This window comes from Myotis myotis, unplaced genomic scaffold (genome assembly GCF_014108235.1).
Source record: "Myotis myotis isolate mMyoMyo1 unplaced genomic scaffold, mMyoMyo1.p scaffold_m19_p_3, whole genome shotgun sequence".
In the NCBI taxonomy this organism is placed as follows: domain Eukaryota; kingdom Metazoa; phylum Chordata; class Mammalia; order Chiroptera; family Vespertilionidae; genus Myotis; species Myotis myotis.
The window spans coordinates 95,656,840-95,680,859 of record NW_023416335.1 but is presented as its reverse complement, the minus strand read 5'-3'; the positions used below and the strand labels follow the sequence as shown (position 1 = coordinate 95,680,859).

The window sequence follows — 24,020 nt, the reverse complement described above, 5'->3', positions numbered from 1 at the left end:
ATGCCTACCTCCACTCTTACACACTATGGGCACCACTCCCATCATGAATGCATTCAAAACATCCTGGCCAAGACCAGGATACCCCTGCAGAGCCCATTTCCATTGGAGAAGGGATACCAGCTCAGAATAGGGACATTCAAGGACCGAGACATGGCATATCCAGTCTCTGGGCAATGGAGGCCCAGCTTAGAGCCATTCCCCCTTGCCTCAGACTACATGGGGCTCCTTATCAGGCCTCAGGTAGGGTGCCCAGAGCCAGGCAGAGACAATGACTCACATAGGCCTGCACCAGAGAACTTCCCGGGAGGCCCTGGGATATACATGCCAAAGTATCAGATTTAACAACATCAAATAAAAATACAGTGAGCTCCACAAATAGTAGATCTAAAGGTTTTTGGGGTTTTTTCTTCTCTTTTTTCTGTTTCATATCTCTTATTTCTCTTGTTCATTTACTCTATTCTCTTCTCTCTCCTTTATATTGTTATTCTAATTTTCCTTGTTTTATGTTAATTTATCTCTTCTTTTCTCTTTCCTTTTCCAGTTTTTCTTTTCCTATTATATATTTTAATATATTCATTATTTTTACTTTTAAAAATTATTATTTCATTTTTTTGTTTCCTTTTCCCTTTGTTATGTATTCTATTTGTTTCCCTTCTTTGCTTCCATATTCTCTTTTTTGGTTCTTTTTTCCCTTTTGTCTTTTTTTCTTTATCTTTTTTTCCCTCTAATTCTTTGGTCTCATGTCTTTTAGTATTATTTTCATTTTTTCTTTGCTTTGCTTTTCTTTCATTTTCTTTTTTAGTCTTACTGGTTGTTATTGCTTTTTTTGTTTTGTTTTTCTTGTTATTTTTAGTTCAGTCTTGTTTTGTTCTGTCAGCACCTGCTAGAAGATATGGCAATTTAACCATGAACAAGAACTAGTGATAAATGAAGAATAGTATGACAACTAAGACGACAAGATTAGGTTGGAGCCTTCGAGTCAGAAAGTTGTAGTGGAGATCCTACCTACAAATGGGACATTAACAATCAAGTCCCAATTGCAAGAGTAAAACCCAAATTACCCACACAAGGAACATTACTAGAGCATCCAGCTTAGAGGATCAAAGAGACTGCACCACAGGGTATCTCAGGACATTTTTTACATAAGGCCATCCCATGAAGACTGGGAAGCATAACACTTCTAGAAAATACATATAAACAAACACAAAGATGCAGCTAAAAAGAGGAGACAAAGAAACAACCTCCAAGTGAAAGAAAAGGCAGAATCTCTAGAAAAGAAACTAAATAAAAATGGAGGCAAGCAATCTATCATACATAGGTTTCAAAGTAGTGGTTATAAAGATGCTCAAGGAACTTAAGGAGAATTACAAGGAACTTAGTGAAAACTACAACAGCAGGAAAAAGGAAATAGAAACCATGAACAAGAATTAGTGATAAATGAAGAATAGCATATCTGGCATCAATGATACACTGGAAGGAATTAAAAGTATATTGGATGAAGCAGAGGATGGAATCAATGATTTGGAAGACAAGGAAGAAATAAATGCCCAATTAGAGCAAAAAATATAAAAAAATAATTAAAAAGCAGGAGGATAGTGATGGGAACTTTGGGACAATAGGAAACATAACAATATCTTCATCAGAGGGCTAACAGGAGAAAAATGTGAGCAAGGAATGGAGAACATGTTGGAAGACATAATGATAGAAAACTTCCCTAACCTGGTGAAGGAAAAAGTCACACAAGTTCAGGAGGCACAGAGAATCCCAAGCAAGATGAACCCAAAGAGGCCCATGCCCAGATTATAATTAAAGGGAAAAGGTTAAAGACAAAAACAAAAGAATGTTAAAGGCAGCAAGAGAGAGACAGAAAGTTACCTACAAGGGAGTTCCCATCAAACTGTCAGCTGATTTCTCAAAAGAAACACTTCAGGCTAGAATACAGTGGTTTGAAGTATCCAAAGTTATGTAAAGCAAGGGCCTGATCCAAGAATACTCTATCCAGGAAGGCTATCATTTAAACTTAAAGGAAAAATAAGGGCTTCCCCCCGCCCCCCCCCCAAAAAAAAAGGCTAACGGAGTACATTACCACCAAACCACCATTACAAGAAATGTTAAAGGGACTGCTTTAAAAAGAAGAAGAAGAAGAAGAAGAAGAAGAAGAAGAAGAAGAAGAAGAAGAAGAAGAAGAAGAAGGAGGAGGAGGAGGAGGAGGAGGAGGAGGAGGAGGAGGAGGAGGAGGAGGAGGAGGAGGAGGAGAAGGAGAAGGAGAAGGAGAAGGAGAAGGAGAAGGAGAAGGAGAAGGAGAAGGAGAAGGAGAAGGAGAAGAAGGAGAAGGAGGAGAAGGAGGAGGAGGAGAAGAAGAAGGAGGAGGAGGAGGAGAAGAAGATTCCAAAATGGCAGTGAAGTAAGTGGAAGCTACACTGACACCCTCCCAGGAACAAACTGGAATTACAACTAAAATACAGAAAAATCATCCTGAATAATCAACTGAATACTAGCTGGAGAGCACCCTGATAACTAAGGATGGAAAACAGAGAACCCATGGAGACTGGGAGGAAGTGCAGAGGTATGAAAAAACTGGACAAGCACCCACAGACAGCAGTTGAAGTTCCAGAGGGATATCTCAACTGCGGGGGCGGGGGGGTCCCATTGAGAACTCTGGGGTCTAAACCCCAAGCTTGCCCCCCAAGCTCAGAGCATCAGAACTGAGAAAGGTGCCCAAATACCATCTGGTTGTGAAAAGCAGCAGGGTTGCTGTCTTCCAGGGAGAGATGACTGGAAATGCAGGCACTCTCTTAAAGGGCCAACACACAAAATTTCATGTGCAGCCACTCACCTTGGGCTCCAGCAGAGGGAGATCAGTGTGGACTAGAGCTGTGTGAGCAGAATCCAGGGTTAGGGCCCTGGGGTTAGAGCTCAGAAGGCAGCCATCCCCGTATCCTGTGCTAAGTCATCCTCCTACTACAGAGGACATCTTTCTCTGGCAGACCTTTATCATCAAGGCAACTTTTGTTTGGGGCAAATCAATTTCCCCACTCTGTTGGAAAACCTCTAGTCCCACCCTGTAGTCCATTGCCTGAGGCTAATCAAGACTGAATAACAATCAGGTTGTAAGCAGAGGTGGATTTCTGGAGGCTTTGAGTCTTTGCTTCATCTTTTTCTGGGTCCAGGGCTAGGAAGAGCAGACCTTGGTGCACATCTTGTTCTTTTCCAAAGGCACCCAGCCCCAGCAGAGGGAGCCACATGCTGTGGATTGCTGATAGCTCCAAACAGGTACTCAGGCCAGTCACAAACAGCATCTGACATGGTCCCACACTAGAGATTAGGAGTAATACAAGTTCTACCTAATACATAGACACAAACCCAAACAGGCAGCCAAAATGGGGAGACAAAAAAATAAATCCCAAATGAAAAAATGAGAGAATACTCTAGAAGAAGAGATAAAATAGAGATAAGAAATTTATCAGCTATACAGTTCAGAATAACGATGGCAAGGATGCTCAACAGCATGAAAAAAGATGGCCAGGGGACATATGAAAAAGTGCTCAAAGTCACTAATCATCAGAGAAATTCAAATTAAAAAGACAATGAAGTATCACCTCACACCTGTCGGAATGGCTACCATCAATAAATCAACAAACTACAAGTGCTGGCAAAGATGTGGAGAAAAGGGAACCCTAGTACACTGCTGGTGGGAATGCACATTGGTGCAGCCACTAACTAAGGAAAATAGAATGGAGTTTCCCCAAAATATTAAAAATGGAACTAGCATTTGACCCAGTGACCTCACTTCTAGAATGTATCCTAAGAAACATGAAACACCAATCAGACAGAAATAATATATGCACCCCTAGGTTCATAATATTGTTATTTACAATAGCTAAGTTTTGGGAACAGCCCAAGTGCCCATCAGTAGGTGAGTGGATAAAAAAAGCTGTGGTACATTTACACCCTGGAATGCTATGCAGTTGTAAAAAAGAAGGATCTCTTACCTTTTGAGACATCAGGGAGGGAGATGCAGACTATTAGGCTAAGTAAAATAAGCCAGTCAGAAAAAGACAAATATCACATGATCTCACTTATTTTTGGAACCTAATGAACAAAATAAATTGACCAACAAAGTAAATCCAATGACATGGAGACATGGAAGAGACTGACATATCTCAGAGGAATTGCAGTGGGGGGCTGGACTGGATGAGCTTAACCAAAGAACTTATATGCATACTAAAGGCCCGGTGCATGAAATTCATGCACTGGTGTGGGACCCTCATCCCCATCTGAGCCCTCTCACAGTCCAGGACCCCCTAAGGGGATGTCTGCCTGCTGGCTTAGGCCCAATCCTCTAGCAGTCCAGGGTTCTCGCAGTCTGGGACCACTTGCTCCTTACCGCCCACCTGCAGCGGATGCAGGAGAGGCTCCCGCCACTGCCACTGTGCTTGCCAGCTGCACTCGCTGCTCCTTAGCACTGCCATGGAGGTGGGAGAGGATCCCATCACTGCCACTGCGCTTGCCAGCCGTGAGCCCGGCTTCTGGCTGAGTGGCACTCCTCCTATGGGAGCACACTGGCCACCAGGGGGCAGCTCCTGCATTGAGCATCTGCCCCCTGGTGGTGAATGCACATCATAGTGACTGGTTGTTCCACCAGTCATTCTGCCATTCAGTCGATTTGCATATTAGGGTTTTATTATATAGGCCTAGAGGCCCAGTGCATGCATTTGTGCACCAGTGGGGTCCCTCAGCTTGGCCTGCACCCTCTCACAATCCAGGACCCCTAGATGGATGTTGGACTGCCAGTTTTGGCCCAATCCCGGTAGGCCTGTGGGGATAGGGCTGAAACCAGCAGTCTAACATTCCCTGAGGGATGTAATAGTGCCTGAAGCAGCAGGTGGCCAGGGAGGAGCCCAAGCCAGAGCTAGGCACCGCTTCCGCTCATCCTGGTCCCGCTGTGCCTGCCACTGCCACTTCCACTGCTTGGTAGCACTGCTGTGGAGCCAGGAGAGGCTTGCACCACCAGAGCTGCACTCCTCAGCCATTGAGTCCAGCTTCTGGCTGAGCGGTGCTCCCACTGTGAAAACACACTGACCACCAGGGGGGCAGCTCCTGCATTAAGCGTCTGCCCCGGTGGTCAGTGCGCATAATGGCAACTGGTCGACTGATCGTTCAGTCGTTCTGTCGTTAGGTCACTTAGGCTTTTATATAGAGATATGCATAGGCCATGGACAAGACAATAGTATGGTGAAGGCCTAGTGTGGGATAGAGGCTTGGTGGAGGGAGAAAGGGGGGGTGGGGGATTGGGAACATCTGTAATACTGTAAACAATAAGGAAATATATATATTTCCTCTGAAAAGAATATATTTTAGCTGATACTTGAAATATGAGAAAGAACCAGGCATATGAAGAGCTGGAACTGTAAGGGGAAAAAGTTCCAAAAAATGGGAATGGCAGAATAAATTTGGTTCTTCTAAAACCAGAAAGAAGTCTGGAGCTAGGAGGCCAGGGAAAAGGGGTACAAAATGAGATCCAAGAGGAAAGCAAGAGCCAGGTTGCTCAGATTCTTTAGGCCATGGGAAAGAGTTTGGATTTTATCCTAAGTGTAGTGGAAAGCCACTGAGTAATCAGAAAGCCATCAGGGGACGGGGTGATATAATCAGATTTCCGTTTCTTAAATATTAGCTTCTATGGGAAGAATTTATCCTCAGAGCATTGAAACCTGTTAAAAGTCTTTGGTTGTGCTTGCTTTGATATTGTTCCACTAAAATTGGAATAATACAGAGTTTAGGTGGCCCTTGTGTAGCAATGATACTCAAATTCATGAATCATTTTGTGCTTTTTAAAGAAAAGTACAAATGGGGAGGAAACAGATCCAGGAAATACCCAAAAGCAAGTCACCAAAGTTTTTAAAACTACACAAAATAATAAATGGGAACTCTTTGAGTTAGAAATTTTCTTGGAGAACCAAGATGGCGGCATAGGTTAACGCCGGAGTTTGCTGCCTTGAACAACTACTTCAAAAGTGAAACTAAAAGACGGACATTACCCAGAACCACAGGAATGCTGGCTGAGTGGAAGTCCTACAACTAGGAGGAAAGAGAAACGCATACGGACACTCAGAGGAGGCGCAGTGCTGAAGTCAAATTCTGAGGTGCGGAGTGTGCGGAGCGGGCTGGCGGCGGAGGGCAGGGTTGGTGTTTTCAATCGGGAGGGAGTCGCTGACTCTGAGCTCCAGATACGGGCGAGTCTTTAGGGTCCCAGATTCAAACGGGAGAAGCGGGACTGTTTGGCTTCGGTCAGAGCGAGTGCAGCTTTCTCTCCGAGGTTTGCAGCAGTTGCTAGGACTCAGAGAGGCAGAGCCCCTGGGGACAGGACTGAGAGCCGCCATAACTGCTCTCTCCGGCCCACCCTGTTGATCCTGTGCCACCCGCCCTGCCCAAGCCCTGCACACAGGCATTTGCCGGATAGCCTCAGGCAAAGGCTAGATTAGCACCTCCCTAGAGGACAAAAGTTCTCTCACTGCAGACACAGCTGATTCTCACAGCCACTTGGCCTGGAGGTCAAACCCTCCCTGGTATTAGCTACAACAATCAAGGCTTAACTACAAGACTGCGCACAAAGACCACTAGGGGGTGCACCAAGAAAGCATAACAAAATGCGGAGACAAAGAAACAGGACAAAATTGTCAATGGAAGATATAGAGTTCAGAACCACACTTTTAAGGTCTCTCAAGAACTGTTTAGAAGCCGCCGATAAACTTAATGAGATCTACAAGAAAACTAATGAGACCCTCGATGTTATGTTGGGGAACCAACTAGAAATTAAGCATACATGGACTGAAATAACGAATATTATACAGACTCCCGACAGCAGACCAGAGGAACGCAAGAATCAAGTCAATGATTTGAAATGCGAGGAAGCAAAAAACACCCAACCGGAAAAGCAAAATGAAAAAAGAATCCAAAAATGCAAGGATAGTGTAAGGAGCCTCTGGGACAGCTTCAAGCGTACCAACATCAGAATTATAGGGGTGACAGAAGATGAGAGAGAGCAAGATATTGAAAACCTATTTGAAGAAATAATGACAGAAAACTTCCCCTACCTGGTGAAAGAAATGGACTTACAGGTCCAAGAAGCGCGGAGAACCCCAAACAAAAGGAATCCAAAGAGGACCACACCAAGACACATCATAATTAAAATGCCAAGAGCAAAAGACAAAGAGAGAATCTTAAAAGCAGCAAGAGAAAGAAACTCAGTTACCTACAAGGGAATACCCAGACGACTGTCAGCTGATTAATCAACAGAAACTTTGCAGGCCAGAAGGGAGTGGCAAGAAATATCCAAAGTGATGAATACCAAGAACCTACACCCAAGATTACTTTATCCAGCAAAGTTATCATTCAGAATTGAAGGTCAGATAAAGAGCTTCACAGATAAGGAAAAGCTAAAGGAGTTCATCACCACCAAACCAGTATTATATGAAATGCTGAAAGGTATCCTTTAAGAAGAGGAAGAGGAAGAAAAAGGTAAAGATACAAATTATGAACAACAAATATGCATCTATCAACAAGTGAATCTAAGAATCAAGTGAATAAATAATCTGATGAACAGAATGAACTGGTGATTATAATAGAATCAGGGACATAGAAAGGGAATGGACTGACTATTCTTGGGGGGGAAAGGAGTGTGGGAGATGCGGGAAGAGACTGGACAAAAATTGTGCACCTATGGAAGAGGACAGTGGGTGGGGAGTGAGGGTGGAGGTTGGGGCGGGAACTGGGAGGAGAGGAGTTATGGGGGGGGGGGGGGAAACAGGAACAAATGTAATAATCTGAACAATAAAGATTTAATTTTAAAAAAAAGAAAAAAAAGAAATTTTCTTGAAAATTTTTTGAGATTTCTTGAAATCTCATTCTAAGATTTCAATAAAACTAATTTCACATAAAGGCTGGCAAAAGAAAAATCTCAAGGTCAAATCATGTACAGATTTATCATAAGGATAAAAGAGAATAAGGAGCAAAATAATATCCCTGCAGACAATTAAAACACAATAGAAAGATAGGCCCACAGAGCAGTTCAAAACTAACTTACTATTTCAATATGATAGGAGACATTAAGAAAGGTATATAAAACATAAAAGAAAACATAAATCACAATTAGAAAAACTCAGAAATGAGGTAGCAGAGAAAAATCAGTTTTAAAAAATTATTTCAGAATTTAAGATTAAACTGGAAAAAAACACAAGAATGAATGAACATAAGAAGCAATGCCTTAAGAAATACAAAAGATCAAGAAAGGAACATTGAAAAAATTTAAAAAATGAATAAAAAAAGAATCTGATAGAAAGTAACAAATATTAAAGACTGAAAATGCAGATAATTACTCAGACATGAACAAGCATTAAATCTTACCATTGAGACAACATGGATGGATGTAGAGGCTATTATAAGTGAAATAAGTCAAACAGAGAAAGACAAATACCATATGATTTTACTTATATGTGGATCTAAAAAAACAAAATAAATGAACAAGCAAAACAGAAACAGACTCATAGATACAGAAAACAAATTTATAGATGCCAGATGGGAGGGGGGTTGAGAGGGAGGGTTGAAAAAGATGAAGAGATTAAGAAGTACAAATTAACAGTTATAAAGATAGTCACAAAGATGTAAAGTACAGCTTAGGAAATACTGTCATACTGTAATAACCATGTATTGTGCAATAACTATGTATTGTAATAACTATGTATAACTAGACTTATCAGGGTGATCACTTTGTAAGTTATATAAATCTCTAATCAGTACATGGTACACCTGAGACTAATGTAATGTATGTAATGTTTTAATTGAAAAATTAAACATAAATTGAAAAAAAGTAAAATGCAGATAATATGAGTCCCTGAAGAAGAAAACTAAAACAAGAGAACAGAATGAATACTAAAAACTGTAATTCAGGAAAACATGTATGAAATTAAAAAAGAAAAATTGAAGCCACATATTTAAAGCACATTTTGTACATGAGAATATCAACCTTAGAATGACCAAGAGATCGTCTAGTAAAATGACTGAGGGAAAGAAGGAGACAGAGCAGTAGGAAAGGAGGAATGTTTGGCTTCTAGAAAAAAAGAACACATAACTCAAAAGGAAAGAAAGTTAGATTATCATCAAAATTTTAAAAAGAACATTTATGCCAAAAGTAAACGCTGCCGGCGGGGTGGGCTCGCCCAGCCTGAGGCTGCAAGTTCACTGCTGCAGGGGGAGTGTGGTGGTGCCAGAACCTGGGTCTCCTCATGGTCTTTGCTCAGAGCAGCTACCACCTCAGGCCAAGGTGAGCAGCTGTTCAGAGTAACTGGGAGGACCAGTGTCCTGGGCAGCCCAGCAGCCTTCCCTACAAAGAAGAGGAGTTAACTGTCATCACCACTGTCAGCCTCTCCTCAGCCAGAACCTGAGGAGCCCCGGGTCACCTTCCACCGGGAGCCTCTCCAGCCTCCTTCTCCCAGCTCCCAGATATTCCCCCAAAGCCTCTTCACCGGTTCCCAGAGTTCAATGACCCTGACTACGATGAGACCCCAGAGGAGGGCCAGGAGTCCAAGAAGGAGGAGCCTTCAGTAAGCTAAGTCCCATGTGCCCATGCATGTGGCCAGTCTGCTGAGAGAGGGGGAGGAACTGTCAGATGACCAAGGGGATGAAGAAGAGGATGACCAGGCCTACGACGGCATCCCCAATGGTGGATGGCACACCAACAACCTGAGCTCATCCTTGCCCAGCAGCCTCCTGATCCCCCAGCTCCCACCTCATCCCATGGATTGACTGCCCGGGGTCCCCACCCCCATCGCACAGGTCATCAAGTCTGGCCAGTTGGACAAGAACCCACCGCAAGGATCTTATATATATCAGAGGCGATGGGTGACACTGGATGTGGAGTACCTGCGATACTTTGATAGTAACAAGGACTCCTACTCTAAGCGCTTTATCTCTGGCCTGCATCTCCCGCGTGGCTGCCATTGGGGACCAGAAGTTTGAAGCGATCATGAGCAATCGGATCTTTGCCTTCCAGGCAGAGAGTGATGTGGAGAAGAAGGAGTGGATGCAGGCCCTGCAGCATGCCCGGGCCAGCTATCTAGTGCTTCTCTGTTGGGCGTTTAAGGCTCAGAGCTGCCTGACTTTTGCTGGCAGCCTGGAGCTGCATGGCATCAAGAATAAACTGTATGTGGCTGTAGCTGGGGACAAAGTGCAGCTTTACAAGAATCTGGAGGAGTACCACCTGGGCATAGGCATCACCTTCATCGACATGAGCGAGGGCAATGTGAAGGAAGTGGGCCGGCGTAGCTTCGATCTCACTACCCCGTACCACATCTTCAGCTTCTTAGCCAAAACAGAACTAGAGAAGGAACAGTGGCTGGAGGCCATGCAGGGAGCCATTGCCGAAACCCTGTCTACCTCAGAGGTGGCTGATCACATCTGGGCCGTGGCCCCCAACAGATGCGGGGCTGCCCAGCCTGACTGGGCTTCCATCAACCTCTGTGTCGTCATCTGCAAGCGCTGTGTGGGGAAGTGCCATGGCATGGGTGCTGGCGTCTCCAAGGTGCGGAGCCTGAAGATGGACAGAAAGGTGTGGACAGAAACACTCATCGAGCTCTCTTAGAGCTGGGCAATGGCGCCGGGAACTGCTTCTGGGGAGCCAGCATGCCTCCTAGTGAGGCCCTGCAGCACCACAGCAGCTGCAGTGCCCTGCGGAGTCACCTGGAGGCCAAATACCTCGAGGGCAAGTACCGCCATTACCATCCTCTCTTTGGCAACCAGAAGGAGCTGGACAAGGTCCTGTGTGCCTCAGTCACTACCACAGACCTGGCCGAGACCCAGGCACTCCTGGGATGTGGAGCTGGGGTCAATTGCTTCACCGGGGGCCCAGAGGCTCCCACACCCGTGGCTCTTGCGGAGCAGGAGGGGCAGACACTGCAGATGGAATTCCTTCAGAACAACCGGACCACAGAGGTACCTCGGCTGGATTTGATGAAGCCCCTGGAAAAGCACTACTCAGTTGTCCTGCCAACTGTGAGCCACAGTGACTTCCTCTACAAGACCACTTCCACTGCCAAGCTGCTGCAGGAGCGCTGTGGCCAGGAAGAATTCAGCCGATGCTGGTACGTCCTTAGTGACGGGGTCTTGAGCTACTATGAGAATGAGAGGGCAGTGACCCCCAATGGGGAGATTTGGGCCAGCAAGATTGTGTACCTGGCAGTGTCCCCTCCTGACACCCACGGCTTTGAGCACACCTTTGAGGTATACACGGAGGGAGAGCGACTATATCTGTTTGGACAAGAGAGTGCGGACCTGGCTCGTGAGTGGGTCAAGTGCATTGCTAAGGCGTTCGTGCCTCCCCTGGCTGAGGATCTGCTGGCCTGGGATTTTGAATGGCTTGGGCGCCTACCCTACAAAGCTTGCCTGAGCCTACAGCGGGCCCAGGAGGGCTGGTTCTCTCTCACGGGCTCTGAGCTCCATGCCATCTTCCCAGAGGGGCCTTGCAAGGAGCCATTGCAACTGCGGAAACTGCAGGAGCTTTCTGTCCAAGGGGACAGCAAGAACCAGGTGTTGGTGCTGGTGGAGAGAAGGACACTGTATATCCAGGGAGAACAGCGACTGGACTTTGCAGGCTGGCTGGGGTCCATCCAGAAAGCAGGAGCCAGCTTGGTGGATACACTGTCAGAGCAGCAGCTGGGAGACTCAGACATCCCAGTGATAGTGTACCGCTGCGTGGACTACATCACGCAGTGTGGCCTGACCTCCGAGGGAATCTCCCGCAAGAGTGGACAGACTTCAAAGACACAGCAGCTGCTGGAGAGCCTGCGGCAGGATGCTCGCTCTGTGCGCCTCAAGGAGGGCGAGCAACATGTGGACAACCTCTCCTCTGCGCTCAAACGCTTCCTGCGAGACCTGCCTGATGGGCTCTTCACTGGAGCCCAGCGCCTATTCCGGCTGGAGGCTTCAGAGATTGAGGATGAGGAGGAGAAGGTCTCCAGGTACCGAGGGCTCCTGGTGCATCTGCCAACAGTCAACCAGGCCACAGTGAAGGCCCTTATCAGCCACCTGTACTGTGACCAGTGCTTCTCTGACATGAACCAGATGAACACACACAACCTGGCTATTGTGTTTGGGCTCACGCTCTTCCAGACAGATGGGCAGGACTACAAGGCTGGCCATGTGGTGGAAGACCTCATCAACCACTATGTGGTGGTATTAAGTGTGGACGAGGAGGAGCTGAGGAAACAGCGGGAAGAGTCACTGCCATTGCAAAGATGCGTGTGGCTGATACTGCCAGTGGGACACAGAAGGCAGAGGCTGAGCAGCATATCAAGATCCCAGCATCCAGGGGGGAGACAAGATGGTGGTGGAATAGGCGGATGTGTCCCAAGGCTTGTCCTGAAGCAAATAGAATGAGCAGCTGAAACAAATAACATCCACCCAGAATTGGCGAAGAAGACTCAGCTGGTGAGACAGTTTGCAGCCAGGGAGGGCAGAGTTCCCCTGGAAAGTCCAGGGCACTGCAACCACGTGAGCAGCAGACATGTGAGCAGCCCACTCCTGTCCGAGGAGCATCAGCCCCGCGAGCAGCCTGCCCCAAGCATAAGAGCAGCAGCCTCACGTGGCCTGCCCCTGTCCAAGGAGCAGCAGCTGTGTGAGCAGCCCGCCCCCATCCGATGAGCAGCAGTTCTGCGAGCAACCCATCCCCACTCGAGGAGCAGCAGCAGCCCACCCCAGTCCGAGGAGCAGCAGCCCTGCGCAGCCCGCACCGGTCCAAGGAACACAGCCACACACAGCCTGCACCTGTCCAATGAGCAGCAGTCGGGTGAGTGACCCGTCTGAAGAGAAGCAGCCACGCGTGCAGCACACTCCTGTCCAAAAAGCAGCTACGCGTGCAGCACACTCCTGTCCAAAAAGCAGCAGCCGCACAAGCAGCCCATCTTCCATCCGAAGAGCAGCAGCCACGTGAGCAGCCTACACTTCTCCGAGGAGCAGCAGCCTTGCAATCAACCTGCCCCTGTCCAAGGAGCAGTAGCCTCACAAGTAGCTCGCCCCATCAGAGGAACAACAGCAGCATGCAGCCAGCCTCCATCCAAGGAACAGCAGCCTCGTGATCAGCACACCCTCTGTCTGAGGAACAGCAGCTGTGCGAGATGCCTCCCCCGACCAGCCAGAGGAGCCACCACGGCTGCGAACAGCACCCACCAGAGGAGCTGCTGCCAACTGAGGAGCAGCTGATACCAAAACCACCCAAGGAGCAACTGCAGCCTGAGGAGGCACTGCCACCCAAGGAGCAGCCCCTGAAAGACTCAACATCTAGATCTGTCGGTGAGATCAAACATGGGTAGACAAAGAAACCCCCAAAGGAAAGAAAAGGAAAATCACCAGAAAAGCAGCTAAGTGAAACAGAGGCATGCAGTATGTCAGAAAAAAGAATTCAGAATAAGGGTCCTAGAGTGCATAAACTGGATGGAGGAAAAAATCAACTTATGTAAGAATCAAGAAGAAATGAAGAGTGATATAGCTGCAATAAAAAACACCATGGAAAGTTTCAATAGTAGACTAGGAGAAAGGGAGGACCAAATTAGCGAATTAGAAGACAGGGAAGCAAAACACACCCAAACAGAACAGCAATTGGAGAAAAAATTAAAAGACAAGAGGAGAGCCTGAGGGAACTATGGGACAACATGAAACGAAGCAACATACAAATAATAGGGGTGCCAGAACAACAGGAAGAGGAACAAGGCATAGAAAACCTATTTGAAGAAATATTGTCTGAAAACTTTCCTGATGGGGGGAAGAAAAAAGTCACACAAGCACAGAGAGTCTCAAACAATATGAACCTGAAAAGACCCACACCAAAACACATCATAATTATGATGGCAAATGTTCAGGACAAAGAGAGAATCTTAAAGTCTGCAAGAGAGAGACAGAAAGTTACGTACAAGGGATCTCCCATTAGATTATCAAATGATTTCTCAACAGAAACACATCATACCAGAAAAGAATGGAAGCAAATTTACAAAGTGATGCAAAGCAAGGGACTGAATCCAAGAATACTCTATCCAGCAAGGCTATCATTCAAAATTGAAGGGGAAATAAGGAGCTTCACAGACAAAAAAAAAAAAAAAAAAAAAAAAAAAAAAAAAAAAAACTAAGGGAGTTTATCACTACCAAATGAGCAATGGAAGAAATGCTAAAGGGACTGGTGTAAACAGAAGAAATAAAAGGGTAAGAAAGAACACAGGCACAAAAAATGAACATGGCTACAAAAAAGTACTTTTCAATAACTTTAAACGTAAATGGACTAAATGCTCCAATCAAAAGACATTGAGTGGCTGAATGGAAAAAAAAAAAAAACACACACACACACACAAAAAAAAAAAAAAAACATGACCCATATATATGTTGTCTACAAGAAACCCACCTCAGAACACAGGACTCACGCAGACTGAAAGTGAAGGGATGGGAAAATATCTTTCAGGCAAATGGAAAGGAAAAGAATGCTGGGGTAGCAATACTTATATCGGACAAAATAGACCTCAAAGTGAAGGCCATAACAAGAGATAAGGAAGGCCACTTCATAATACTAAAGGGATTGACACAACAAGAGGAAATAACTCTGATAAACAAATATGCACTCAATGCAGGAGCACCCAAATACATAAAAAAAACTCCTGGAAGATATCAAGGGAGAGATAGACAACAATAAAATCATAGTAGGGGACTTAAACACACCACTGACATCACTGGATAAATCCTCTAGACAAAAAAATCAGCAAAGAAACAGCAATCCTAAATGACTCACTAGATCAGATGGACTTAATAGACATCTTCAGAACATTTCACCCCAAAGCTGCAGAATATACATTCTTCTCAAGCGCACATGGGACATTTCCAAAAATAGACCACATATTGGGTCACAAACAAAGTCTCCCCCAATTTAAGAAGATGGAAATCATACCAAGCATCTTCTCAGACCACAATGGCATAATAGTAGAAATAAACTTCAATAAAAACAATCCAAAACACTCAAACATTTGAAAGCTGAATAGCATGTTATTAAATATTGAATGGGTTACCAAAGAGATCAAAGAAGAAATTAAAAACATCCTGGAAACTAATGACAATGAAAACACACAATCCAAAACCTATGGAACGCAATGAAAGCAGTCCTGAGAGGGAAGTTTATAGCTCTACAGGCCTACCTCAAAAAACAAGAAAAAATGGTAGTAAATCATCTAACTCTACAACTCAAAGAATTAGAAAGAGAGCAACAAGAAAATCCCAGAGTGAGCAGAATGAAGGAGATAATAAAGATCAGAGCAGAAATAAATGACATAGAGACCAAAAAAACAATACAAAAGATCAATGAAACCAAGAGCTGGTTCTCTGAAAGGATAAACAAGATTGATGAACCTCTAGCCAGGATCACCAAGAAGCAAAGAGAGAGGACCCAAATAAACAAAATCAGAAATTATAGAGGCAAAATAACAACAGACCCCACAGAAACACAATTGATTGTTAAACAATACTATGAACAACTCTACTCCAATAAACTAGACAGCCTGAAGGAAATGGACATATTCCTAGAAAAATACAACCTTCCAAAACTCAATCAGGAAGAATATAAAAATCAAAACAGGGGAATAACTATGGAATAAATTGAAGCAGTCATCAAAAAGCTCCCAGAAAACAAAAGCCCAGGGCCAGATGGCTTCACAGGGGAGTTTTACCAAACATTCAAGGAAGAACTAAAACCTATCCTTCTCAGACTATTCCAAAAAATTCAAGAGAAAGGAACACTTCCCAGCTCATTCTATGAAGCCAGCTTCACCCTAATACCAAAACCAGATAAAGACAATACAATGAAAGAGAATTACAAGCCAATATCCGTCATGAACATAGATGCCAAAATCCTCAACAGAATCCTAGCAAATCGGATCCAGCAGTACATCAGAAAGATCATACCCCATGACCAAGTAGGATTTATCCCAGGGATGCAAGGATGATACAATATCTGCAAATCAATAAACATGATACATCACATAAACAAATTGAGAGAAAAAAAAAACAAAAAGTCATATCAATTGATGCAGAAAAAGCATTTGACAAACTTAAACACCCATTTTTGATAAAAACTCTAAGCAAGATGGGAATAGAAGGATCATACCTCAACATAATAAAAGCCATATATAAAAAACCCACAGCCAACGTCATACTCAATGGGCAAAAACTAAAATCATTTCCCCTAAGAACAGGAACAAGACATGGATGCCCACTCTCACCACTCTTGTTCAACATAGTACTGGAAGTACTAGCCATTGCGATCAGACAAGAAGAAGAAATAAAGGCATCCAAATTGGAAAAGATGAAGTAAAATTGTCCTTATTCACAGATGACATGATATTGTACATAAAAATCCCTAAAGATTCCATCAAAAAACTATTAGACTTAATAAATGAATTCGGCAATGTAGCAGGATACAAAATTAATGCGAAGAAATCTATGGCATTTCTATACACCAATAGTGAACTTACAGAAAGAGAGACTAAAAAAGCAATCCCACTTACCATCACACCAAAAAAATTAAGACACCTAGGAATAAACTGAACTAAAGAGGAATAAGACCTCTACTCAGAAAACTACAGAACATTGAAAAAAGAGGTAAAGACATAAACAGAAGGAAGAACATACCATGTTCATGGATTGGTAGAATTAACATCATTAAAATGTCCATACTACCTGCCATAGCCGGTTTGGCTCAGTGGATAGAGCGTCGGCCTGGGGACTGAAGATTCCCAGGTTTGATTCCGGTCAAGGGCATGTACCTTGGTTATGGGCCCATTCCCAGTAGGAGGTGTCCAGGATTCAGCTGATCAATGTTTCTCTCATCGATGTTTCTGACTCTCTATCTCTCTCCTTTCCTCTCTGTAAAATCAAGAAAATATATTTTTAAAATAAATAAAATAAAATCTCCATACTAATCAAAGCAATCTATAAATTCAATGCACTCCCCATTAAAATACCAATGGCATATTTCACAGACCTAGAATGAACTCTCCAAAAATGCATCTGGAATAAAAAAAGACCTCGTATAGCTGCAGCGATCCTGAGAAAGAAGAACAAAGTAGGTGGGATTTCAATACCAGATATCAAGCTGTATTAGAAAGCCACTGTTCTCAAAACTGCCTGTTACTTGCACGAGAACAGACGTATAGACCAATGGAATAGAATAGAGAACCTAGAAATGACCCAAACCACTATGCACAATTAATATTTGACAAAGGAGGCAAGAACATACAATGAAGTCAAAACAGTCTCTTCAATAAATGATGTTGGGAGAATTTGACAGTTACATGCAAAAAAATGAAACTAGACCACCAACTTACACCATACACAAAAATAAACTCAAAATGGGTAAAGGACTTAAATGTAAGACCGGAAATCATAAAAATACTAGAGGAATCTAAAGGCAACAAAATCTCAGCCATATGCCGAAGCAATTTCTTCACTGAAATAGTTCTTAGGGCAGTGGTTGGCAAACTCATTAGTCAACAGAGCCAAATATCAACAGCAAAATGGTTGAAATTTCTTTTGAGAGCCAAATTTTTTAAACTTAAAATATATAGATAGGTACATTGTTATTAACTTAATTAGGGTACTCCTAAGGCTTAGGAAGAGCCACACTCAAGGGGCCAAAGAGCCACATGTGGCTCATGAGCTGCAGTTTGCCGACCACGATCCTAGGGCATTGGAAACTAAAGAGAAAAAACAAATGCGACTACATCAAAATAAAAAGCTTCTGGAGGTGATTCTGGGAGAAACCAAGATGGCGGCATAGGTTAACGCCAGAGATTGCTGCCTCGAACAACCACTTCTAAAAACAACTAAAAGACGGAACGGACATCATTCAGAACCACAGGAAGCCTGGCTGAGTGGAAATTCTACAACTAGGAGGAAAGAGAAAATCATACCCAGACTCAGAGGAGGCACAGTGCTGAAGTGAAATACTAAGGTGCAGAGTGCACGCGGAGCGGACTGGAGGCGGAGGGCACAGTTGCTGTTTTCAATCGGGAGGGAGTTTCAGACTCTGAGCTCCAGATCCGGGCGAGTCTCTAGGAACCCAGACAAACGGGAGAAGCGGGACTGTCTGGCTTCGGTCGGAAATCAAAAGCAGCTTTCTCTCTGAGGTTTGCAGCATTTGCTGGGACTCTGTGAGGCAGAGCCCCTAGGGACGGAACTGAGAGAAGCCATAACTGCTTGCTCCAGCCCGCCCTGTAGATCCCCGGGGACCCGCCCCGCCCAAGCCCTGCACAGAGCCATTTGCCGGATAGCCTCAGGCAAAGGCTAGATTAGCACCACCCTAGAGATCCAGCACAGAAGCTGTCCCACTGCAGACACAGTGGACTCTCATAGCCAGTTAGCCTGGAGGTAAAATCACCCCCATTATTGCCGACAACAATCAAGGCTTAACTACAACAAGACTGCGCACAAAGAGCACTAGGGGGTGCACCAACAAAGCATAAAAAATGCGAAGACAAAGATACAGGACAAAACTGTCAATGGAGGATATTGAGTTCAGAACCACACTTTTAAGGTCTCTTAAGAACTGTCAAGAAGCCGCCGATAAATGTAGTGAGATCCTCAAGAAATCTAATGAGACCCTCAATGTTATGATAAAGAACCAACTAGAAATTAAGCATACATGGACTGAAATAACGAATACTATACAGACTCCCAACAGCAGACCAGAGGAGCGCAAGAATCAAGGCAAAGATTCGAAATGCGAAGAAGCAAAAAACACCCAACCAGAAAAGCAAAATGAAAAAAGAATCCGAAAATACAAAGATAGTGTAAGGAGCCTCTGGGACAGCTTCAAGTGTACCAACATCAGAATTATAGGGGTGCCAGAAGATGAGAGAGAGCAAGATATTGAAAACCTATTTGAAGAAATAATGACAGAAAACTTCCCCCACCTGGTGAAAGAAATAGACTTACAGGTCCAGGAAGCGCAGAGAACCCCAAACAAAAGGAATCCAAAGAGGACCACACCAAGACACATCATAATTAAAATGCCAAGAGCAAAAGACAAAGAGAGAATCTTAAAAGCAGCAAGAGAAAGAAACTCAGTTACCTACAAGGGAATACCCAGACGACTGTCAGCTGATTTCTCAACAGAAACTTTGCAGGCCAGAAGGGAGTGGCAAGAAATATTCAAAGTGATGAATGCCAAGAACCTACAACCAAGATTACTTTATCCAGCAAAGCTATCATTCAGAACGGAAGGTCAGATAAAGAGCTTCACAGATAAGGAAAAGCTAAAGGAGTTCATCACCACCAAACCAGTATTATATGAAATGCTGAAGGGTATCCTTTAAGAAGAGGAAGAAGAAGAAAAAGGTAAAGATTCAAATTATGAACAACAAACATGCATCTATCAACAAGTGAATCTAAGAATCAAGTGAACAAACATCTGGTGATCATAATAGAATCAGGGACATAGAAAGGGAATGGACTGACTATTCTTGGGGGGGAAAGGGGTGTGGGAGATGCGGGAAGAGACTGGACAAAAACGTGCACCTATGGATGAGGACAGTGGGTGGGGAGTGAGGGCGGAGGGTGGGGCAGGAACTGGGAGGAGGGGAGTTATGGGGGGAAAAAAGAGGAACAAATGTAATAATCTGAACAATAAAGATTTAATTAAAAAAAAAAAAAGCTTCTGCACAGCAAAATAAACCATCAACAAAACTACAAGAAAGACCACTGCATGGGAGAACATATTTTGCAATGTTATCACCAATAAGGTTTTAATCTCCAACATTTATAGGGAACTCATACAATTTAACAAAAGGAAGATAAACTACCCAAACAAAATACGGGCAAAGGAGAAACTAAGATGGCGGCATAGGTAAACACCGGGAAATTGCTGCCTCCCACAACAACTTCAAAAATACAACAAAAAGACCAAACAGGCATCATCCAGAACTACAGGAAGGCTGGCTGAGTGTAAATTCTACAACTAGAAGAAAAGAGAAAAGCACACTGAGACTCAGAGGAGCTGCAGAAGTAAAGTGCAAAGGTACGGAGGCTCGAGCGCACGTGCGGAAAGGGGCTAGTACCTGAGGACGAGGCTGTTTTTTTGAATCAGGAGGGAGTCATAAGCTCCCAACTGCTCTGAACTCCAGTTCTGGGAAGTCTCTGGGGACCCAGGACTCATACGGGGAGAAACTGGACTGTCTGGCAGCGGGAAGAACTTGGAACTTGAGGGTGGCTTTCCCTCAGAGGTGCTTGCAGCAATTATCGGGACACTGAGACGCACGGCCCCTTAGGGCAGGTCTGAGGACCAACCATAGCTGCTTGCTCTGCCCTTTGATTCCCTGAGACCCCGCCCCACCCAGGTTGCGGCAGAGGCTTTTGCATATGAATGCCCTGGCCCTTTGCAATCTGAAAATTACCTAACAAATTGCAGCTGGGCCAGACAGACCCAGAACTTCCAAGAGAAGGCCCAAAGCCCCACAGCAGCTTGCATTGCTTCACAGCTGGGCCTCATCAGGGCACCTCCAAACTCCAAAAAAGGAAGGGGAATCTTCAGTTCTCTTCGTAGCTCCTACTGGGTAACCCCAGGAAGAGGCTAAATTAGCACCTCCTTAGAGATCCAAGTGCCAGTGTACCCAGTGGTCAGAGGGGGACCAACCAGATTACAACTCCTCAGATCCATAAGGGACACACTCAGGGCGCAGACTCAGTGAGCACCAAAGCCCCACTGAAGCAAGTCTTGCCCCAGAAGGGTGTCTTCAGCACAGAAGTTCTCCCACTGCAGACACAGCTGATTCTCACTGCCAATTGGCCTGGAGGTCAATTCCTCCCAGTGATCCTACAACAATCAAGGCTTAACTACAACAAGACTGTGCACAAAGCCCACAAGGGTGTGCACCAAGAGTGTCCACCTCAGGTAACTGGGGAGGCTGAGCCACTGGGCCTTACAGGACACCTAGCACACAAAACCACTCTACCAACACAGGGAAGCATAAAAAATGCGGAGACAAAGAAACAGGTCACAAATGACAGAAATGGAGGAAAGCAAACTACTGGATATAGAGTTCAAAACCACGTTTATAAGGTTTTTCAAGAATTTTATGGGAACCGCCGATAAATTTAGTGAGACCCTGGAGGATATGAAAAAAGAAAAACTAGAAATTAAGTATACACTGACTGAAATAAAGAATAATATACAGAGATCCAACAGCAGACAAGAGGATCCCAAGAATCAAGTCAAAGATTTGAAATACGAAGAAACAAAAAATACCCAACCAAAAAAGAAAAAAGAAAAAGATTCCAAAAATATGAATATAGTGTAAGGAGCTCTGGGACAACTTCAAGCGTACCAACATCACAATTATAGGGGTACCAGAAGAAGAGGGCAAGATATTGAAAACCTATTTGAAGAAATAATGACAGAAAACTTCCCCCACCTGGTGAAAGAAATAGACTTCCAAGTCCAGGAAGCACAGAGAACCCCAAACAAAAGGAACCCAAAGAGGACCACACCAAGACACATCATCATTAAAATGCCAAGAGCAAAAGACAAAGAGAGAATCTTAAAAGCAGCAAGAGAAAGAAACTCAGTTACCTACAAGGGAGTAACCATACGACTGTCAGCTGATTTCTCAACAGAAACCATGCAGAAGAGAGTGGCAATGCCAAGAACCTACAACCAAGATTACTTTATCCAGCAAAGCTCTCATTCAGAATTGAAGGTCAGATAAAGAGCTTCACAGATAAGAAAAAGCTAAAGGAGTTCATCACCACCAAACCAGCATTATATGAAATGCTGAAAGGTATTCTTTAAGAAGGGGAAGAAGAAAAAGGAACTCTTACCATTTGCCACAGCATGGATGGAACTGGAGAACAGATAAATACCACATGATCTCACTCATTTGTGGAATATAATGAACAACATAAACTGATGAACAAGGACTGATCCAGAGACAGAGAGGCATTGATTGGACTGTTGGGCCTTGGAGGGAAGGTAGGGGAGGGTGGGGGTAAGGGGGAAAGATCAACCAAAGGACTTCTATGCAAGCATATAGGCCTAACTAATGGACATGGACAATGGAGGGGGGGGGGTGAGAGCATGAGCGGGGGGGGGGGTAGGGGGCAACATGGGGATAAGGACACATATGTAATATCTTAATCAATAAAAAATATATTTAAAAAAATGGGCAAAGGACCTATCTAGACACTTTTCAAATGAGGATATTCAGAAAGCCAAGAGACATGTAAAGATGCTCAAAGTCGCTAATCATCCGAGAGATGCAAATCAAAACAACAATGAGGTACCACCTCACACCTGTCAGAATGGCTATCATCAACAAATCAATCGACAAGTGTTGGAGAGGATGCGGAGAAAAAGAAACACTCGTGCCCTGCTGGTGGGAATTCAGACTGGTGCAGCCACTATGGAAGACAGTGTGGAGTTTCCTCAAAAAGTTAAAAATGGAACTCCCATTTGACCCAGTGATCCCACTTCTAGGAATATATCCCAAGAAAACAGAAACACCAATCAGAAAGGATATATGCACCCCTATGTTCATAGCAGCACAATTTACCATAGCGAAGATCTGGAAACAGCCTAAGTGCCCATCAGTAGATGAATGGATTAGAAAATTTTGGTACATCTACACAGTGGAATACTACATTGCTGTAAAAAAGAAGGAATTATTACCATTTGCAACAGCATGGATGGAACTGGAGAGCATTACGCTAAGTGAAATAAGCCAGTCAATGAAAGAAACATACCATGTGATCTCACTCATTTATGGATAATTAAGACCATTATAAACTGATGAACAAAAATAGATACAGAGGCAGAGCAACATGGAACAGACTGTCAAACTACAGCGGGAAGGCCGAGGAGGGTTGGGGGCGGGGGTGGGGGGGGTGGTAAGAGATCAACTGAAGGACTTGTATGCATGCATATAAGCATAACCAATGGACACAAGACACTGGGGGGGGGGGCGGTAGGGGAGGCCAGGGGAAGGTCAAAAGGAGAGAGAGAAAAAAAGGAGACATATGTAATACTCATTGTAATACTTTAAGCAATAAAACAAATTTTTTTAAAAAATAAAAGATCCCAGCATCCATGACAGCTGAGGAGCTGACCCTGGAGATCCTGGATTGCAGAAATGTGAGCATCAGGGAGAAGGACTATTGGACCTGCTTTGAGGTCAATGAGAGGAAGGAGACAGAGCTCCCCCTGCACTTTTCAGAGAAGGTGCTGCCCATCCTGCATGGGCTGGGCATAGACAGCTACCTGGTGGTGAAGAAGTACCAGTCCATGGAGGCCATGCTGCTGTACCTGGCCAGCCATGTGGGTGAAACCAAGCATGGCATGATGAAGTTCCGTGAGGACCGCAGCCTCCTGGACTTGGGCCTGGGCCTGCCCTCAGGTGGATTCCAGGATCGCTACTTCAGCCTCAACAGCAGCTGCCTGCGGCTCCACAGGAGATCTGGAGCCAGAGGCCGTGGAGCGGGGCCTCTGAGACCAGTCACAGACCTGAGAAGGAGTGGCCCGTGAAGAGCCTCAAAGTCTATTTGGGAGTGAAGAAGAAACTCCAGCCACCCATCTGCTGGGGCTTCACTATGGTGCACGAGACAGAGAAACACGAGAAGCAGCAGTGGTACCTCTGCTGTGAGACACAGATGGAGCTCCCAGAGTGGTTCGCCACCTTTCTCTTTGCGCAGCATGATGGCCTGCTGTGGCCCTCAGAGCCCTCACGCATGCCCCGGGTGGTCCCCGAGGTCTGGATGGGCAGCGTATCGCTGATCCCCCTGCGTGGCAATGAGAATGAAATGCGCCAGAGTGTGGCTGCCTTTGCTGCGGACCCCCTTTCTCTCCTGAGAAACATGTGAGTTCAGGAGCCAGTCCCTGGCTCTGGGATTCTTGCTGCCTGGAAGCCTTCCTATTCAGACACCCTCATGCCCTGTGTGCCTGCCATGAGCCA

At 44.7% G+C, this 24,020-nt stretch overlaps 1 pseudogene; it reads left to right on the top strand.

The window, feature by feature from the left end:
* Positions 1 to 24,020, top strand: LOC118650500 (annotated as a pseudogene).